At 35.5% G+C, this 20,789-nt stretch overlaps 1 protein-coding gene across 1 annotated transcript in view; it reads right to left on the bottom strand.

The window, feature by feature from the left end:
* The window catches only part of Cdep (Chondrocyte-derived ezrin-like domain containing protein), an 804,710-nt gene that overhangs the window by 569,029 nt on the left and 214,892 nt on the right, over positions 1-20,789 (bottom strand). The window lies entirely within an intron of this gene.

Raw genomic sequence — 20,789 nt, 5'->3', positions numbered from 1 at the left:
TAATTCTAATATACAATGCCCTCTTAACTTCTCGAATTCCTTGCGCTTTTTGGATATGCTTGTAACTACGAAGCCGTAATATCCAAACGCAAGAAATTGAAGAGACTGTGATGGCCGGTCGTGGGAAACGAACCTGCGTCACCATAAACACAAGGAGGTCGCGTGGTCAGGTCACTGTGATGGCTGGTCGCGGGAAACGAACCTGCGTCACCATAAACACAAGGAGGTCGCGTTGCCGACTTGAGTCACAGTCTCTTCAGTTTCTTGCGTTTGGATATTATGGCTTCGTAGTTACAAGCATATCCAAAAAAGCGCTAAGAATTCGAGAAGTTAAGAGGGCATTGTGGCTATTAGAATTACATACTTGTCTGGTAAAAGTGACCAGTAGATTCTACATATATATATATATATATATATATATATATATATATATATATATATATATATATATATATATATATATATATATATATATATATATATATATATAAACTACGATGTTTTGAAGGGAATTGCTTAGAATTTTGGTACAGGGATAATATTTTGCACTGTGTAACCTTCTTTCATTCAGAGCAGCAATAACAGTAATATATAACTTCTAAGTTTGCTCTCATTAGGGAAAATGTCTACCAGCATAGGTAGAGATTAAAAATTAGTTTCATTTACAATACTAGTAGAAGTTCTTATTTATGGTAAGGTGATAAGACTGATAATTTTTATCTTTACATAAGTTTTTACTTACATAATCATAACCAGCATAAGATAAATTTAAAAAATAAATGTATAAATACTCTTATATTCCTACTATGCAATATTGCTTAACTGTTAATGTTATTTTGTATAGGCGGAGCTATACATGTACACACACTTTCTCTATGAATAGCAAGACGTAGGGCTGATATCACTGTTTATACTACTATGAATGAAATAGCGTTATTCACAGAAAAATAATGTCCTTACCCAAAAACTCTTTCAACAAAGCGGAATCAAATCCGTGGATTTACGCAAGGTACCTCTTGAAATACTCATTAACTGGCATGTGTGGGTGTGTGTGTAATAACAAACATACATGCATACATACATACATACATATATAATTGTATATACACACAAACATATATATATATATATATATATATATATATATATATATATATATATATATATATATATATATATATATATATATATATATATATATCACACATTACCACAGGTGAAAAATAAGAAACAGGGTGTAGGTCCTGACCGGTTTCGACTTTATTTCCAAGCCATTGACGAAGGACTGATACAGAGTATGAGAAGTCACAAATATATATACTATAAGAACAGTACTGACGAGCATTACGGGTATGTAGCCCTGAATATATTGATGATGAAATAGATAAGATTAGGAATGCAGGCAAGAAATTGAAATATCCTGATAGTGTATTAAACAGTGCATTTGAAGCAGCAAAAAAGACTATGTATCAAAACCAGAAAGAACCTTACAACACAAAAAATTTGCTTGTTTTGTCTTATAATAATAAAATGAAAGATATCCCTCATCTTCTTAAGAATTTTGGTGTTAATGTCACATTTAAGAACAATAAAACAATGAAAAATGTACTTATCAAGAACTCCCCTGACAATACTAAAGGGTGTGTATATAAAATTTGGTGTAAGTCTTGTGACAACTTTTATACTGGCCAAACCGGGAAAGAACTGGAAAAAAAGAATTGAACAGCACAAGAAATGTGTGAGATATGCACAGGGGAACAGTAGTATATTTGTACATGTTAGTGAGAACAATCATGCTATCAACTGGGAAGGGGCAAAAAGGACTGTATATTCTAATAATGCACTGGAAAGGAATATCATTGAATCAAGCTTTATAAAAGAAAGTTACAACTATAATATGAATATCAGTCAAGGGATGTATAAACTTGATCCTTTAATATCAAAAGAAATTTGTAAATTGTTTAAACTTTAAGGTAGGCAGTAGAGATGTATGAAAATAGGATTATCATATTTGTAAACACAGTACGAGGGTAGTAGTGTTAATGAGTTTCCAAACTCCGCCTCCGTGACACCTGTCAGGTGTGGATCTGAGGTGGCGTATGGTTTGTTTATCAGCATTGTCCCCTGAGAGTATATTGTGATTTTTAGCCAAATGAGTTTTGAAGGCCAATCCTACCTTGACACCGGCCTGAGTGGGGATATGTAGTCTCTAAATGTTGTGTATGTTCGTCAGCACTGTTCTTGTAGTATACATATTTGTGACTTCTCATACTCTGTATCAGTCCTTCGTCAATGGCTTGGAAATAAAGTCGAAACCGGTCAGGACCTACACCCCGTTTCTTATTTTTCACCTGTGGTAATGTGTGATAAATGAATCACGTACAAAAGTGATAATAATCATATATAATAATATATATATATATATATATATATATATATATATATATATATATATATATATATATATATATATATATAAATAATGTGTATGTGTTAAGCCACAAATCTCGTTTATTACCCAGTTCACAATACCTCAGGAATTACTTACACCCAACGGGAATGATAAGTGATAAATGCTTCGTCATCAGTGGGATTCGAACTGCAACTATCAAGAAAGGCTAAGTGGTACAAAAAAACCCTTTATTTTCGTTGTTTCCCAACTTAGTGGCAGTTCAACTCCCACTGGTGACTAAGCAAATATCGCTTAAATTTTCCCTTGGGTGTAAGGTATCCATGAGGTATAGTGAACTGAAATTAAACGAAATTTGTGACTATATATTTGTGAACAAAAAAGTCACGCTGTATGTGAAAAGCATCATGCATATATGTATGTGTTTAAACATATGTTATACATACATATATATGTATGTATGTGTATATATATATATATATATATATATATATATATATATATATATATATATATATATATATAGAGAGAGAGAGAGAGAGAGAGAGAGAGAGAGAGAGAGAGAGAGAGAGAATATATATCACAGGGGAAATGAAACCCAGGGTGTAAATCCAGACTAGTTTCGCCTTTCATTTTCCATGACAAGAGGACTGTTACGTAGATGCAGAAATGTACAATATATATGTTCTGGTGACAGTGCGAAATAAGAATATCTTTTCCAACCGTCTGAAGGTGCGTTTGTACAGTCACGCAAGCATATGTATTAGTCCTCTTGAAGATGTATCAGAAAACTAAAGGTGACGCTGGTCAGGATTTTTAGCCCGTGTTTCCTTTCAACCGCGGTGCATCTGCACATATACATCACAAGTGTAATCACGAAAAAATGTTTATATATATATATATATATATATATATATATATATATATATATATATATATATATATATATATATATATATATATATACATATACATATACATATACACACACATCACTTTATAGCTAATGAACGAATAAGACTTGCCTTAGCTTAGCTTAATTTTTATAAAGAAAGGAGAGTAATATTTTACCTCTATCGCTCTAATATCTACTCATTATCCTGATTCCAAAAATAATTTACAATTAAACGCTAATTATTTGCTGATAATACATGTTTTGTGCTGCAAACTTCCTTCCCGTAACGGTTCCATCGGAAGAGAAGCAGCAATGGCCAATACATTTCCTTAATTACCTGTAATTAAGAAGATTCCGCTGACATTACATGCAAAACAATCAGTCTCATTCATTCATTCCAGGTTGAGAAAATGAGCTTCATCAAACACCCCCTTCTACTGCCTCAGTCGCTGCCTTTCATTACGCCACATAATGAATTCATTCATTATATCATATACTAATCTCTCTCTCTCTCTCTCTCTCTCTCTCAACTCGTAAGAGATGTGGAAATTATGAAATATTTCTTGAGAACTAACATTTATACTTAACTGTTGTTGTGCCCGAAGTACCACTGTAAGCAGAAACTAGTTGAGCCATACACCTACCTGAAAAGGAAACACAAAATGTAAGCATATTTAATAAACACGGAGAAACAAAATACGGGGATATTTTCTATCCTCGCAGTTTTATTCAGCAAAATAAAACTGACATTATGACACAAACTTTGAAGTTGAAATGAGCCCACGAAAGCTACCGGTTGATTTCAACTTTCATAATGCAGCACCAAAAACTGATCCGTAGACCACAAACAGAAGAAGAAAGCAAGTGCGTGTATTTGTTTAAGATTAACTGTCCCATTTAGGCAGCCTTATTCGACTTAACCAAATCTCTCTGCTATAATTTTGCCGTTTTCAAACACCATGTTGTTGTTTCTTACAGCTCATAATGACACCAACTACGTCATTCAAGTGTTAATATACGATACTTATTACCGAAGTTCCAAACTCATCAGTCCCTAACTTTCCTGCATAAACCAGAACAGTCAATCTTAATGCTCTGACAACACTGATCTTGTTTTTGTTACCCGAAATCATCCTCCTTAAACTTTTCATCGACATTTCGCCAGTCTTGGCTGTTTCTCCGCACAATCCTTATAAAAACTGCTTTATCTGCAGGCATCAACCATATATCTTTCTTCCTTGTCTTTTTAACACTAATTCATCACGGCCGTTAAAGCGCAAAGATAATCGAACATTTTACATAAGTAACAGATAAAAAGTAAAAGCTACCTAAAAATAAAATGCTAGAAAATCATTCGTTTAACCCTGAGAGATAATTAACATCAAGGTTCTAAAAATAAAGCCTCAATTATTTTTTTGCATTACAGCCATAATAATTATTCTCGTATTACAGTTAAAGCCAATACAGTTTCATCTTATGGGAATGTTCCGACCTCTGTAGATTTCTCTGCCCGAGGACAGAAGTAAAAATTACCTATATCACAAGGCAGTGTTAATGTTATAATGTTTGCACTAACAAAAACTAAACTTTCAACATTTTCGCATCGCAACTTGAAAATGACTGAAGAGATGGCAGCATTCATTTTAACCATGTACATCCATGGAATTGCACATTGCTACAAACCTATGCCTGAGAATTATAAGGAACTGAAGAACATAAATGCTTGTTGTGTGCAAAATATCTTTGAACTCGCTCAAATATTGGTCTCAAAAATACTGTTTTGCGAAAATAATAATGAAAAATCAGAAAATATTTATAAATATAATTCATATGACATATTACGGTACCCGCAACTTATGCCCTAATAACATTAAAATCTCATCTTATTTCACAGGTTAATGAGTAAATAAACGTGTGGAGGATAGACAGAAAAAGGCCTTTGCTGTAAGAATACGTATGCGAAAACAGTTATTACCTCATACCGCGTATCAAAATCTCCATTCCTTCAATTACAAAAGGAATTCCAAAACCAACATCTATGACCTTTCCGAAAAAGGATAAACCTCGATCAAAACCAAAATACAGACAAGTAAAAAAAAAATCTCCTAAATTTCTAAGGCGCAATCGAGTTTTTTGTACAGCGTATAATCAAGGTCACCAAAAACAGATCTATCTTTCGGTGGTCTCGGTAAATGATGTATGAGCCGCAGCCCGTGAAACTTTAACCAAGGCCTGGTGGTGGCCTGTCCTATATAGTTGCCAGACGCACGATTATCGCTAACTTCAACCTTAAATCAAATAAAAACTACTGAGGCTAGAAGGCTGCAATTTGCTATGTTTGATGACTGGAGGGTGGGTGATCAACATACCATTTTGCAGCCCTCTAGCCTCAGCAGTTTTGAAGATCTGAGGGCGGACAGAAAAAGTGCGGACGGACAGACAAAGCCGGTGCAATAGTTTTCTTTTACAGAAAACTAAAATCCAAACATTACAAGAGTAATTTCCTGTTAATCCAAGGGGTAAAACCTTAATCTCTCAACTCGATATCTGAAAAGTGTATCCCTTGAAATTAAGACCACAATTAATTCCTCATTCAAAATGTAAAGCTGTCACTCTACGACAAATTATTAAGTGATCCATCATTTCGAAAATTTAAAACAATGATCGGCCACTGGAAAAATTATTTTCTAAAACTTCATCCATCAAAACACCACTCCACCTCTACGACCTAAATATACAATTCATATACAGTAGATACTGCAATAAATTAAACCACTCGACTATAACTACTAAAATTTTATTTTCTTTTTTTCCAACTACTAACTCGATTCTTCAATTAAAGAAAAAAAAAAAAGCGAGCGTTCCAGCGAATATTTTCCATGAAAATATCATTAACCATACATGTTCAACACTCATGCTGGGTACCATATATTCACAATAAACTAAAAATATCCTTTGACCACGAGCACGAAAATAAATTCAATCATCACAACAAAATAATTTTAGCATAAAATACTACATCAAAACCAATATGGGCTGACCCAAAACCCCAGGATCATTCCCTAGTCGTAGAGCGGGAAGGTTACACAGCTTTAAGCTGCGACACCCCTTTTGAGTTCTGAGAGGAAGAAAAAGGGTAATGTCATTTTCCCTTTGCCTTTTCATTCTTTGTCAGTAAACGGATTTGCTTGTTAAGCTTCCGCATAACAATATTAGATCCCTCTTATGGACGGCTGACAAAAAAAAAAAAAAAAAGTTCCAAGGGAAGGAAATATCTGCCGACAAGATACATCTCTTGGTTTGTAGGTTATCACAGGGACCAAGAGAAATCTTTTAAAAAAGGACCAACCAGAAAATACTATAAACTCCATTTTCTTATAAAACTTGAATTTCTCTCTCTCTCTCTCTCTCTCTCTCTCTCTCTCTCTCTCTCTCTCTCTCTCTCTCTCTCTCTCTCTCTCTCTCTCTCTCTCTCTTTCATAATGTCAAAACAGACCATGAAAAGTTTTAGCTACAAGAAATCGGCTCCAAAAACGGTCAAGGGTTGGAGACCCTGCCCGAAGTTGCAAAGATTCGACCAAAACTAGACCTGAAAATTCAATAAGAAAATTAATAATAAAAAAAAACTTTGCGTCAAACAGTCAAATTTTAATCGAAATTCCATCAAAAGAAGCGGTCACTCAATTGTCAAGCAGTTTCCTTTTCACATAAAGGTGTGGATTCCCAGGAATTTGCAACGTTCATGCCGCTGAATTTGAAGCTCATTCCTGAAAATAGCTCATATTGTACTGAATGTAATACAAGTTTGGCTTCAATTAGGAGTAAAGAGTTTCAGACGTGACAAATAAAGCCCAAAAATTATTCTTCTACTGCAGATTTAATCAATTCAATTCTACATCCCGCAAAGGCTGAACTATGGTTCAAACACAAAACACTGCTCTAAATCACAACTGAATCTGGCATATATAAAAGGTAAAAGTAATTTGTTTAGAAAGGAACAGCAGACTTATTGCCCTTCTGAAGTCCACAACTACTGTAAACTTCCAAAAGGTGCACACTGCCATTAAGGTGGTATGGATAAACAACTGAAAATGGAATTGACTTTTAATCCCTTGTATCCAAAAGTATTCCTTTCCGAATTGTACTGCTTTAGTCAAAAATAATTTCCTTTGTTACAGAAGTTATTTTTAAAATCCCATGGTATGCACTGACACTTGACTGAACTTATCATAGAATCACGTTCCAAATTTAGAAACTGAAACTATGGTTTTGTATATCAAAATGATGGATTCCTGCAACTCAGATTTCCCTGTAAAAAGAAATATTTATCATTAAATCCATAACTGGATACTCCACTACCGTATGGACATTTCCAGCTGCCTATTTAGTTTGCTGACAAATTATTAATGGATAACTGGTAACTTATTCTCGCCGTTTATTTATTAACAGATCAAAACACCTGATTGAATAAGTTAGAAAATAGAATATAGAGTTAAGGCCACAGGCCAAGCGCTGGGACCTATGAGGTCATTCAGTGCTGAAACAGAAATTGACGGTAAAAAGAAAGGAACGGTGTAACAGGAGGCAAACCTCGCAGTTGCACTATGAATCAATAATTGTTAGCAGAGGGTGGAAAGTAAGATGGAAGAAAGAGAATATGAACGGAGGTACAGTAAATGATATGAAAGGGTTTGCAACTAGGGGCCGAAAGGTCGCTGCAAGGAACCTTAAGTAATGCCTACAGTGCACCGCATGAGCGGAAGAGAAAGTTGCAATGAATGTAAGAAACTCATTCAAACTTCTTTAATAGCTCTCAGAGCCTTAAGGGGCAATACACAACCTTTCCTTTTGAATGTGTACAATAACCCATTGAATAAATAAGTTACCTTGACATAAAAAAAATTGTTCTCTAGTAAAGAAAAATCTTTCATTGGTTTCTGCAGCTGCTTATTCCATTCACAACCGCGAAAAGGTTTTTGGTTTTACTTTTTAAATTTTCGAATAATTGCTTCATAAACATTTTATCCGCACATCTTCCTTGCCTAACCAAAAGTGTTCTTCATCCGTTAATCATTCTTTCAATTGTCTTACTTTCTCAGTCAAAACTCTAACATACGCCTTTTATGGCATAACAGGTTAAATAAGACCCTTAAATCTTACACTTTCCTCTTTCCTTTTGCCATTTTACAAAAGAAAAAATACTCCTCTTCCTCATTCGTTCTGAACCTTTCGCTCATCTGGACACACCTTATATATCCCGCTCAGCCACTCAATCACACTCATAATCATACTGCAGGAATTCACTTGTGATGAAATATTTGTCCCGGAGTTTTAAAGTCAATTCCACAAGGATTTTCAAACAGATGTTCCCACCTTCTATTTCCGTGTCCTTCAGCTCTCTCTCTCTTCTGTGTTCCACATACAACCAATTCATCAAAGCGTTCATTAAACAAATCTGTCTGCATTTAATATAGCATTTCTCCATGTTTTCCTGTTACTTTTTCTTATAAATGATCTTCACAGTTTTATTGTAGCAAGCATCAAAAAAATTGTGCTGGAGAACACAGGTCCCTATTTTTCATATTTTCTGTAGTTCGTTATCTAGAATTTTAGAGCTGACATCACGTTATGTTAGCAGGAATACTGAAGAGAACACAGGGATTTTTTATATCACTATGCTGCCATGACAAAAAAAAACTATACAAAAGTCACACTATTTTTTGCTTTTCGATATGTAATAAATTTACACTGAAAATGTTCCCATTTAACAACATCTAAAAGGACAAACAACCATTTTCTTCATTTTCAGCGTGAATTTGATAGACGGACCTTTGTATGCATTAACAGAGTGTTGCACTCCTTCAATCTGCTTGAGAATGGCTTAGAATAGAGAAAAAAAAAATCTTGCACTCCATTGTTTCACCCTCCTAGTGGCCATAAGCTCTGATCATATTTTTTTAACTTCTTAATTCAGTAGCAGTGTACTCATAAAAATAATGCTCGTGCACACACATACATACATTATATATATATATATATATATATATATATATATATATATATATATATATATATATATATATATATATATATATATATATATATATATATATATATATTAATTTCCCAAGTTGTTTATTGGCTAGATAAGCAAGACAGTATTCTCCATAGGGAACAAAAACTTGAAAGACAAGCAACCACAAAAAGAGAGAGAGAGAGAGAGAGAGAGAGAGAGAGAGAGAGAGAGAGAGAGAGAGAGAGAGAGGGAGAGAGAGAGAGAGAGAGAGAGAGAGAACAGAATGTAGCCAATCCAGTTAAGCTGGAACGGAAGGCGAAAGGTTGCTTTAAATTCTGCAGGAATGGAAGGCGTGAGGCCGTCTCCCAGGATTTTTCCACGGCGTTTTTTCAAGCGGCTCGGCTTTAAGGTCTCTCCTTCTTCCATAGCACAAGTGCCATTTGGGAGGAAATGTTCGTCTCCTTCAACCATATCGAATGTTATTTGACCGATAACATTTTCTTTTGACCAAAACTTTCTACCTTTAAACTCAAGGCAGTGCAAGAAAAAAGTTTTGGCTCGTTCATCTTCTAGACTTGTCTTTTAAAGTTCCCTCCCCCCACCCCCTCTCTCTCTCTCTCTCTCTCTCTCTGTCAGTGAAGGAATACTGAAGAATATGCATAACGTACCTCAATTAAATATATGAATTTTATGCAACTCTGATTGTAAGGAACTTCCGATTTTCGTGGTAACACCGAACAAAATATCTTGCAATACTGAAACTACAACTTTACTGATATAAGAAAAAATAGCTCCCCTAAGATCGAACTATTAGTACTCACAGCTAACTCAATATTTCCCATAGTAGCACTGTACAAAAAGTAAGTTAATTAACAATAGCACTAATTATAACACGAACTCCAATCTAACAATATCACTTGGGTTCATTAACAACCGAATAAAGTAAAGTCGGTAACACCATCTAAAACAAATACTAAGAATACGTCATGGAAATGCTGAAAAAATGCTTCATTACCATTGTAATAATAATAATAATAATAATAATAATAATAATAATAATAATAGTAATAATAATAATAATAATAATATACCCTTATTCCCAACAATTTTATGGACATTGTCCGAACGCCGATGAAGCAGTATGAAGCGTAATATGATCCGAGTTCATAATCCAGACTATATACTAATTCTAAAGCCTATTCGAGAATTACTTCATTCCACAGTGAATTAAAAGGAGATCCTCCTTTAAAACACCGGCACCCACTCCATCCCATCCCTGCCGCCCATCCTCCACCGAAATCGTTTTCTGGAGGAATTTCGCCTCTGTAGCAAACCGAATTCCTAAAATGCTCGTCCGATATGCGTTTGGTTTTAAGAGCGAATGTGCTGAGGTGATGGTTGTTCTTCCAGGGGCGGAGAGAGACGGACTTGGTGGCGAGAGAAGGGTAGTAAGGAAGGGGAGGGGGAAGGGGAGGGGGTATGGGCTCTGCAATGGTTTTCGGAGCCTTCAATGAAAATGTAGGAAATGTAGGAGAAGCGCTATGCATTTCAGCCAGCGCTGTTAGAATCCCGAAGTAATGCATTATGCAGAAGACCGCCGCCACTTTGGTTCGTAGCCGAGTGGCAAGACTCTTCTTGCAGAGGAAAAAGAGAGGAAGAGGGAGAGCTACAAAAATGAGAGAAGAGAAAAACAAAGGTTTTGCAGACATGATGGAAACACCAGCAATGCATTAGAACTACTGATAGCCATTGTAATAACGGCTTTACTACATTATTTTTGTATATAAGAAAACTACTGGCGGCTACGTTTCAGGAGTTGGATATTTTTTAAATGAAGTTGAACTAGGTATTAAATATATATGTATAGCGTTTTGTACAAAAGAACGCCCATTTTTCAAATCAAATAATCTCCTATAAATCTACGGAACCAAATATATACTGAGACTATATAGTGATTATTATGAACGCGTTACCCATTAGGTTCTTGGACCAAAAAGCTGTTTAAATTTTATTGACTTTCGCGGACATTATATTATGTATATCCAATCACGAACCTCATCTCTTTCATTTCTACAACGTACTGCAAATTGGAGGTCTTCCTTAAAGTCATTTAATTTTTCTTTGCACCAAGCCTTAGACTAGATGAGGAGGATTCAGCTCCCTTGATGCCAAACAAATTTCACAAGTTGAAGCCCTGCTTAAAACGCCACCAATCACTTTTCAATAATTGTCTAGTTCACTAAATTACTGCAGTCACAGGCTTTAGGCAAGGCACAATCATTACTTTCTCTCTCTCTCTCTCTGTCACTCTCTCATATATAAACATATATATATATATATATATATATATATATATATATATATAATATATATATATATATATATATATATATATATATATATATATATATATATATATATATATATATATATATATATATATATATATATATATATATATATATATATATATATACTATATATAATATAAAGCTTCCATATAATATAAAGCTATTTTTTTTTTCTTTTGTAAAATGCGTTATAGGATGTCGAAACCCCTGAAGGAAGCGAACTAGCAACCTACATCTCTCAAAGCCTTGGTATCTTTCACAGTTAAAAAACTTTAATCTCGCAGCTTTTTTTCAAGCCGGATGAACAGCTGAGGCCTTACAGTCAGATCTCAGCTGGGGACACAGCGGCAACTGAATACTTATCGCCACACTGTCAGTGAGTTACATAAAAACTTAAACAAAAACAAATGAATGAGTAAATAAATAAACAAATAACCACCTTCTATGTCAAAATGTTAGAGCATACTTCCCCATTCCGGATCTTTAAAAAGCAAATGTTCTCAGCTCGCTCCTTTACATTGTAATGATTAAACTACCACTTTATATAACACCTAAATTCTTATCTTGCAGAATTTATTCTACAATCGTGGCATACAGGAATTAACTCCTGAAAGTTCAAGATCTGGACAACTCCATTTGTGTAAGGAGTACTATGTTTTTTCTCTTTTTCCAAATCTCATTACATTTTGGGCAAACTGCCAAGACCACTGGGTTAAGTAGCAAGTACGTCTCGATTTAGCTTTGGGACATGCAGTGTACACACCCCACGAAATCATTCATATCCTTTGTTTTACGAACCCTGCTTAAGGTAAAGCTGCATTACATGAAAATGCGTCCCCAGTCTAGGAAAAACACTTCGGACTCTGTTTGTTACTTGTGCAGATTGGAAGTTGCTTGGGCCCCTCAAAATTGCAAGTGTTCAAGAACTGTGCGTTTTATTGTAATAAGCTAACACAACAACGCAAGTGGAAAACAATCGAAGCATTCTCAACATTTCAAGACAGCAATGGATCAGGTACAGAGAGGGGGCCAATCAAGTACAAGCAAAACCTGTATCTTTACTTTCATTATTCGACGGTTGCCTTGAACAAGAATATCGTATTCTGGTTGCTTTGTTGCAAGGCAGCTTGATTTCAAACCAGTATCCAAGTAATTACTTGAATGTGTGTACGTCTCACTAAATTACCTTCCTGGCTGTGAGCAAACTACCTAGCGAAGGGTGTCATACCCACACTCTCCCACGGAGCTAGATTTTTGTTTGAGGATAAATAACAAGTTGACGAGTATTTACATATCAGTTCATGGGATTTGCAAATATGGAAGGTTTTCAATATCATAACTTTAGTGTTCTAATATTTTTTTCTTTATAGTGTTACAAATACTCATTCAGATTATAATATGCATAATCAACGAAGATAATTTATTAATAAATCATCTTCCATGATAGTCAAGGCAATTTCTAAGTCTTGACTCAACATGGCAGAATAAGACTGGGTCTCCTCCATAGGCCTTTCACCTGTCTGAATTCACCGATGAATCGTTCACGTGCTTCTGCATTGCCATTTGCTTTAGCAATGTCCCTCGTAAGGGTGCATTGCCGTCAGCGCACCTCATACGGTACACTGTGGGCACTGCTTAAGGTTCTTTGCAGAGTCCCTTCGGCCCCTAGCTGCAACCCCTTTCATTCCTTTTACTGTATCTCTGTTCATACTATCTTTCTTCCATCTTACTTTCCACCCTCTGCTAACAATTGTTGCATAATGCAACTGCAAAGTTTTCCTCCTGTTACACCTTTCAAATCTTTTTACTGTCATCTTCATTTCAGCGCTGAATGACCTCAGGTCCAGCGCTGGGCCTTTTAGTCAAAAGTCTATATTCTATTCCATTCCATTTAGCAATGTCTCCCTTCGTTCACATTTTTGAAGAGAATTTTCTCCAAACTTCAAATCTACATTTCAAAACTATCCTCCAGTTCTTCTAATAAAGCCTTCAGAAAAACACATCTGTTAAAGGCTAAGTTGAATGTTCTCTTGCCAATGAGTCTTCTCTAAACAAAAACAATGCTTCCCATACACCTTTACTGAATTATGTCTTCCTTATAATCAAACTCCACAAAGAATAATTTTAATTTCTGGCTTCAAAAACTGTGACATTATATCTTTTACCCGAATGACTACAAAAAAACTTTTATTAACCTCATTACAACTACAAAATATTCAATTAAATTCTGAATTTCCTTGTGAGCTTATAAAGACATACGGCACGATTCTGCGAAAATACTACAAAAGAGAGAGAGAGAGAGAGAGAGAGAGAGAGAGAGAGAGAGAGAGAGAGAGAGAGAGAGAGAGAGAGAGAGAGAGAGAGAGAGAGAGAACAAAATTGTGGATCAAAACGAACCATGCAAAACTAAAAAGGATACAACAGAATTCATGATACACAAGAAAAAAAAATTGAGGGTTACGAAGGAAATAAAAGAAAGAGTAACAAACGGTACAAAAAAAAAAAAAAAAGGACTGGAAGGGGAACAATGACCTCAAGTGATTGGCTGGAACTGTTTACGACCTAAATAAATTTTTCTTTCTACTGTATAAATTACGACACTCACTTTCGTCAATCGAAATCTTATAATTAAAATCAAAACGATTCCCAACTTATGACTACCATTTATTCAAATTACGTACAGGAACTAAGGAGTAAATTTACATAAAAGCAATAAAGACATCTTTATAACTCTTATAAAATGTTAAGAGCAGCCGAAGTAAAATCAGACAACGGGCATTTGGAAATCCAACAAGAAATCCCTCGCTTTGCCTCGCTCATGCTCACATTTATTAGAAAGTTACCTTTATATTTTTATGACCCCGGTTTACCTTCAAGGAGCATCTGCTTGCCTGTCTATTCGGCCCTTTACATATGTTCCTCCGTCCACTACGGTGAGAGGTTTTTTGTAGTACTATAATATATGACATAAATTTGAGAACGGAGACTTCAAAATTCATATATAATCTACGAGAGATATGGGATTCCACATTTCGCGGGGAGATTCAAGGTTCAAGATTCAAGTCAAACAAGAAGTCAGAATTCAATTATGAACTTAAACGTGATCACAACTCCTGAACCTTACAAGAGGCTTCATATTTAACATACATATCTAAGTGATGAATCCCATATACAGATGGCGGGTCAAGGTAAAAAATAACTTATGAATTAACAGCACAAGATATGGATAATTTCATCTGGCATGCACACTACACTTTTGAAGCCGACGAAGTGAGTGAGGTCAAGATAATAGTCAAGAGGTCAAAGGTGGAATAGAAATCTGGCACCGCACGAGAGACTTCCACAAATACATCTTGTTTCTAGTTAATCCAAACCACAATTTTTATACCTTATATATACTTACATAGCTGTAATTTCCGCAACGAGCGTAAAAAAAACATGTACATGCGTTCACCTCAATTCTTTTATTGGGGGTTCATTCCGTTTTATTCCTTATATAAATTATATATATATATATATATATATATATATATATATATATATATATATATATATATATATATATATATACATATATAATATATATTATATATAATATATATGTATATATGAGAGAGAGAGAGAGAGAGAGAGAGAGAGAGAGAGAGAGAGAGAGAGAGAGACCAAAAAGCAATCAAGAGGACGCGTATTAGGCAGCTACCTCCAATGGCCACGCCCCATATGGAATCAATTTCAAAGGGCTTCTACCTGCACTCTTTCGTTCCTTTGGGAAAACTCTCTCTCTCTCTCTCTCATTTATCTTACACAGTTGGTTCTCTCTTTTTCCATATATCTTACATCTTACCTCGTGAGAGACGTGTAAAAAAAATAGAGACCCAACAGGTAAAAAAATATACATTTATTACACCAATTTGCAATATAATATAATAGGCATGAATATCTTTATATCAACACATATTTATACAGGTATACACATATATATATATATATATATATATATATATATATATATATATATATATATATATATATATATATATATATATATATATATATATATATATAGCTATATAACAATAAGCTGCAACAAAAGTCGAAAAATGAAAAATCTCCAAAGTAGAATAAAAAGACAAATATACTAATTACTGGACTTTTAAGTCCAACGATTCCACAACTGGATCAGGAAGATAACTGCATAATTTGGTCATACGGGGAACATAACGTCTAGAAAACTGTGTGATACTGAACTTCAAAGAAGGGAAGGCAGGACTGATTGAACAATCTAGTACCAGGTGTTGGATGGTGTAGGTCTGGGAGAATCTGCATGCAAAGGATGATCAGAATTATGGGGTATGTAACACAGCATGGACAATGAGCTAGTTGAACGACGGTGTTACCAGAGATTAATATCACGATCATGGATAACAAACTGAATAGACTTCGGGGTTTAGTACACATGTGCCCAGGTGAAAAGTCTTACACTTTTAAATAAGTATTATAAAGTGAGCCAAAAAATTACCTCTTGCACTCTTTACGACAAAGAACTCAAACATTCGACATCACTCAGTCCAACGTTCCTGAATTCGTGGAATTACAGTTCAAGACAAAAAATGAGCACCAAAAATGTCCAAACCATAGTTTCAATTTCATGTTCTTACAAAAAGCTTTTATCGGCCTAAGCAACAAGGTTCACCATTTCCAAAAGAGAGAGAGAGAGAGAGAGAGAGAGAGAGAGAGAGAGAGAGAGAGAGCAGATTCCACCCTAGACTAACATCGAGAGACATCAAAAGTCGCCTCTGAACGCAAACACTCTTCAAATGGATAATAGCAGATTATGATCATTCCACAAAATTACACGGCTACCGAAAACTCACTCTCTCTCTCTCTCTCTCTTCCAAAAGAAACATCCATCAATCTTTTTAAAGAATAATAACAGATACACCATTTAGTAAACTGTGCACACACACACATCCAGTTTATTATATTTAAGTCATTTATATTAAATGTTTTAAGGTGGTCTCTTAATTTTTTTCATTCACCTTGAAACAATAGAACCCAGAGTTACCCCCAAGAGAGCTTTAATAAAGAAAAGAATAATTAAAGAATGCGACATAAATATTAAAACAAAACAAAAAGTGACAACACATCCCAGTATTTAAAACTTAGGAAGAATGCTAAAAGAAACTGAAAGCTTATACTGTTTAGCCAGAGAGAGAGAGAGAGAGAGAGAGAGAGAGAGAGAGAGAGAGAGAGAGAGAGAGAGAGAGAGAGATTCCCTCGCGTGACGAGAAGACGAAATCCAAACACTTTAAGTGGATCAAATAAACTTATAGAAGCTTCAACTCAGCCGAGTTTCTCTCCTCCAAAAGAAACCATTGCAGTCACGTATACGAAGTGAATCACGTAATGAACATCCATTGAGAGAGAGAGAGAGAGAGAGAGAGAGAGAGAGAGAGAGAGAGAGAGAGAGAGAGAGAGAGAGAGAGAGAGAGGAGTGATCATAACAAGCTGAAGTCGAGTTGGCATTCAAAACGTGTACTGCCTTACATTACGGAAAATGAATGTTGAATATGGCACTATCAGACCATGACTGGAACGCTGTTTGGAATTTAAAGCAAGACGAAAAGTTTGTAGGTGCTAAACTTGGGCGGCGGTATTGTACAACCACATTCTTACATTCTTTTACTAACCAAAAACCCAGAGACCTGAAGTTGTAGAGTTCCTCTTGTCCTACCTTTATTGTTATATTGTGAATTTGGAAAGAGTTTCAATATTTTATACTCGGTAATAACAATCTCTTTAACATTATAATTATAATTATCAATACAAATAATACGAACTCGTTATAACACATCTATATAAAAAATATTAGATTTTGCGTTGTCTTGCATCATGACATTCATGGTATCATGATATTCATGTTATTCAAATTATTCATTGTGAATGATCATTAAAAAGTGCGTTTTTTAAAAATATATTTGATTAAATATATATTCCAAACAATGCAATATAGAAATAGATATTAGATATGCATTTTGTTTCCAAGCTTTTGAATATTTTTGAAGACATACTTAACGTGTCCTAAGTGCAAGACTTTTCATGGCTGAATTTGAGTAGAGGATATTCTTTTGCCAACTATACACCTTGCTGATTTCGTCTCTACTGTGCTAACTCTTCGTAACCCTCACGGGGCCCTTCTGAATTTAGGGTAAAATACCTCAATATACAGTATGTACCTTCGGTACACATTTCAGTAACTTTCACCTTCGCAATACAGCTACAAGGGAACAAAGAACGAGGGTCCACAAATCAACATAGACAAAAACGTCACCGACCGCCTCCCCCCGCCCCGCCCCCACACACACAAAATGATGGTCAACATGTTTATAATATGATGACTGCTTCATCCACGTTTCAAAAATAGTGTCCTGCAGAAGACACTATTTAGGAAATTATTATCATAGCCAATTATACGCATGAAATTACTAATCCTTAACCTACAGCCTCCTGAAATCAAATATTAAATTCAGTTTTAAATATAGTAATTCTTACCAATCAACACTTCGATAAAATTATATTCAAATTTGTCTGTAGTGTAGGATAAATTACATGCATTTAGTTTCATATCATGGTTCATACGTGATTAAGAAGTTGAGGCCAAACGGGAATCAGTTCATATGCAAGATCAAATGTAAAACTGATTCACACAAAGCAATAAGACATCCTGACAGTAATTGAAGCTACCACTGATGACGCTCACAACGCTTCGCTGATTTTTTCACCCCTTTTTAATTTTTTGAATTTCAAACAATATGAACCACCTCTATTAAGCATGGGAGCATTTCCAACAAAATTCACTATTTCAACCTCATATTGTCAACGATATACCTTTATGCGGTTTTCCTTCATTAGAGAGAGAGAGAGAGAGAGAGAGAGAGAGAGAGAGAGAGAGAGAGAGAGAGAGAGAGAGAGAGAGAGAGTTACAAGGATCAGGATGTCTCAAAGACTTACTAGTCCATCCGAGGAGGCATCATGTGCTCAATTATCTCTAGGAGCAGGTTTTACTGTTCATTCACAGTGTTCTGATGATTTTGTCTAACTTTCTTTTAAACTCTTCCACAGAGAGAGAGAGAGAGAGAGAGAGAGAGAGAGAGAGAGAGAGAGAGAGAGAGAGAGAGAGTTTCAGAATCTTGCTCTCCCATCTCCAGAGCTAGAGCAGCATGGGCAGTCCATCTCTTCTTTCATTCCGATTCCATTAATCTCAGGCTCAATGAGTGCCCATTCCACTGCCATCGGATACTGGCGAATGGTGTCATTTATTACAATGAAGAAGAAAGTGGTCGTCTTATAGCTATGCGAGAAGTACACATCGCATTGGGGTCGGGGTCCTTTGGTCCACCTGTGGGTGGGTATCATTCCTACACGTCCTTTGCATGTAATGTCTCTCTCTCTCTCTCTCCTCGATGCAATGCTACCGTTCATTTCAGCAACCCTAATACGGAGCGTCATTCTTACTCGACCTAGCAGTTTGTCACATCTAACATCACTGCCTTCTATAACTGCTATAAATAATATTCAAGTCCATACACGGGAGGGTAAGGGAAGGGAGGAGTAAAAGGGGTATGAAACTATGATGATACGACAGGAAATACGTGAACGTGTATAAACTGAAAAATAACATACATAAATACATATATACACATAAATATGCATATTAAGATAACATACACACTATATAGAGTATATAGGTACACAGATACATATATTTATCGAGAGAGAGAGAGAGAGAGAGAGAGAGAGAGAGAGAGAGAGAGAGAGAGAGAGAGAGAGAGAGAGAGAGAGAGATAAAAATTCCCACAAATTCAATAAGTATTACAATAACGAGAATTTAATAGTAGGTGAGCTAAAGAAAATTCTAAGATCTTACCGTGACGAACTTAGAACATACTTATGTCAAAACTAACACTGCCTTGAATCGTCTGTTCCAACAGTATTTGGTATGAGTATGATTCTTTTAACTGTTCTACCTTCGCCTCCTCCCACACGAGTACATTAGACTTCTCTGAGAACTCCGAAATCTTCTGAAATCTATGTTGATTGGAAAAATATTTTTCACTTTTCTTTAATTCAAACATGATGGGAAACAATACGTTCTCTGAAGCTTAAAAGTTCACGTCCATGGTGTCTACATAAGAAAGCTGAAGACAAAGTCAAAGCCTTTGATTGTTCTATGATTCAGCATCATTTCTATTTACATACTGTCAATCGGACAAGAAGGAAAATCCTTATTCAATAACTAATCACTAACTGAAGTTCCTCATGTAAAGGAATCTATGAAAGAGGAAGAGTGACATCGAGAAATCATTTACTTCATTTGGTATCCGGAATAAAGACTAGAACGAAGATGTACCGAAACGGGACAAAAAAGAATCACAAAACAAATTCAGCCCAGAAAACATGCCAAAAGCTGTCACGACATTGAAAATCTCTTGAGTAGACCATAAATAAGTACGAAAATAAAATACCCTATCGAGATACACTAATAAGGGGAAACCTTCCCGGTAAGAACAGATAAAACCGGTCACAACAGTCATTTTTACTTCACAGAATAATAATAAAAATTACAGGCGGTAGTAAGAAAATATATGACAAGGGATACTTCGTGGAAATAACTGCAGAAATGGGTCTGAAAGGGAAAGGCTTTGCGACGCACACCTGAGGGAAATATAGGCGGAACACCTGTAGTAAGGCTCCAGTCGCCTCCCCCCGTGTCAGGGTTGGGGGGATTTATCTCGTCGAGGCTCATAGGAATGACTTACCAAATGGATATGAAATGCCAAGCCGAGTTGGACTTGCAAGTTGTACTGGGGTCGTTGAAGAGATCAATGCCATCGCACCTTGGCTTAAAAGGCAGAATATCCATGAACTTGTTTAACTTGATGTTAAATGTGGAACACAATTCCACAAGTTTAGGGCCGAGGGTGCGATCTCAGATGGATTACGGATTATAGTGTATTGTAGGTTGAGTTAGGAATATCTTACACAGGTTTTAAGATTGTGGAAATGAAAAGCAATTCTTTGAGAGAGAGAGAGAGAGAGAGAGAGAGAGAGAGAGAG

This window comes from Macrobrachium rosenbergii, chromosome 42 (assembly GCF_040412425.1).
Source record: "Macrobrachium rosenbergii isolate ZJJX-2024 chromosome 42, ASM4041242v1, whole genome shotgun sequence".
Taxonomy (NCBI): domain Eukaryota; kingdom Metazoa; phylum Arthropoda; class Malacostraca; order Decapoda; family Palaemonidae; genus Macrobrachium; species Macrobrachium rosenbergii.
Note: the sequence above shows the minus strand (reverse complement) of the source record. Positions and strands in the feature narration are given on the sequence as shown.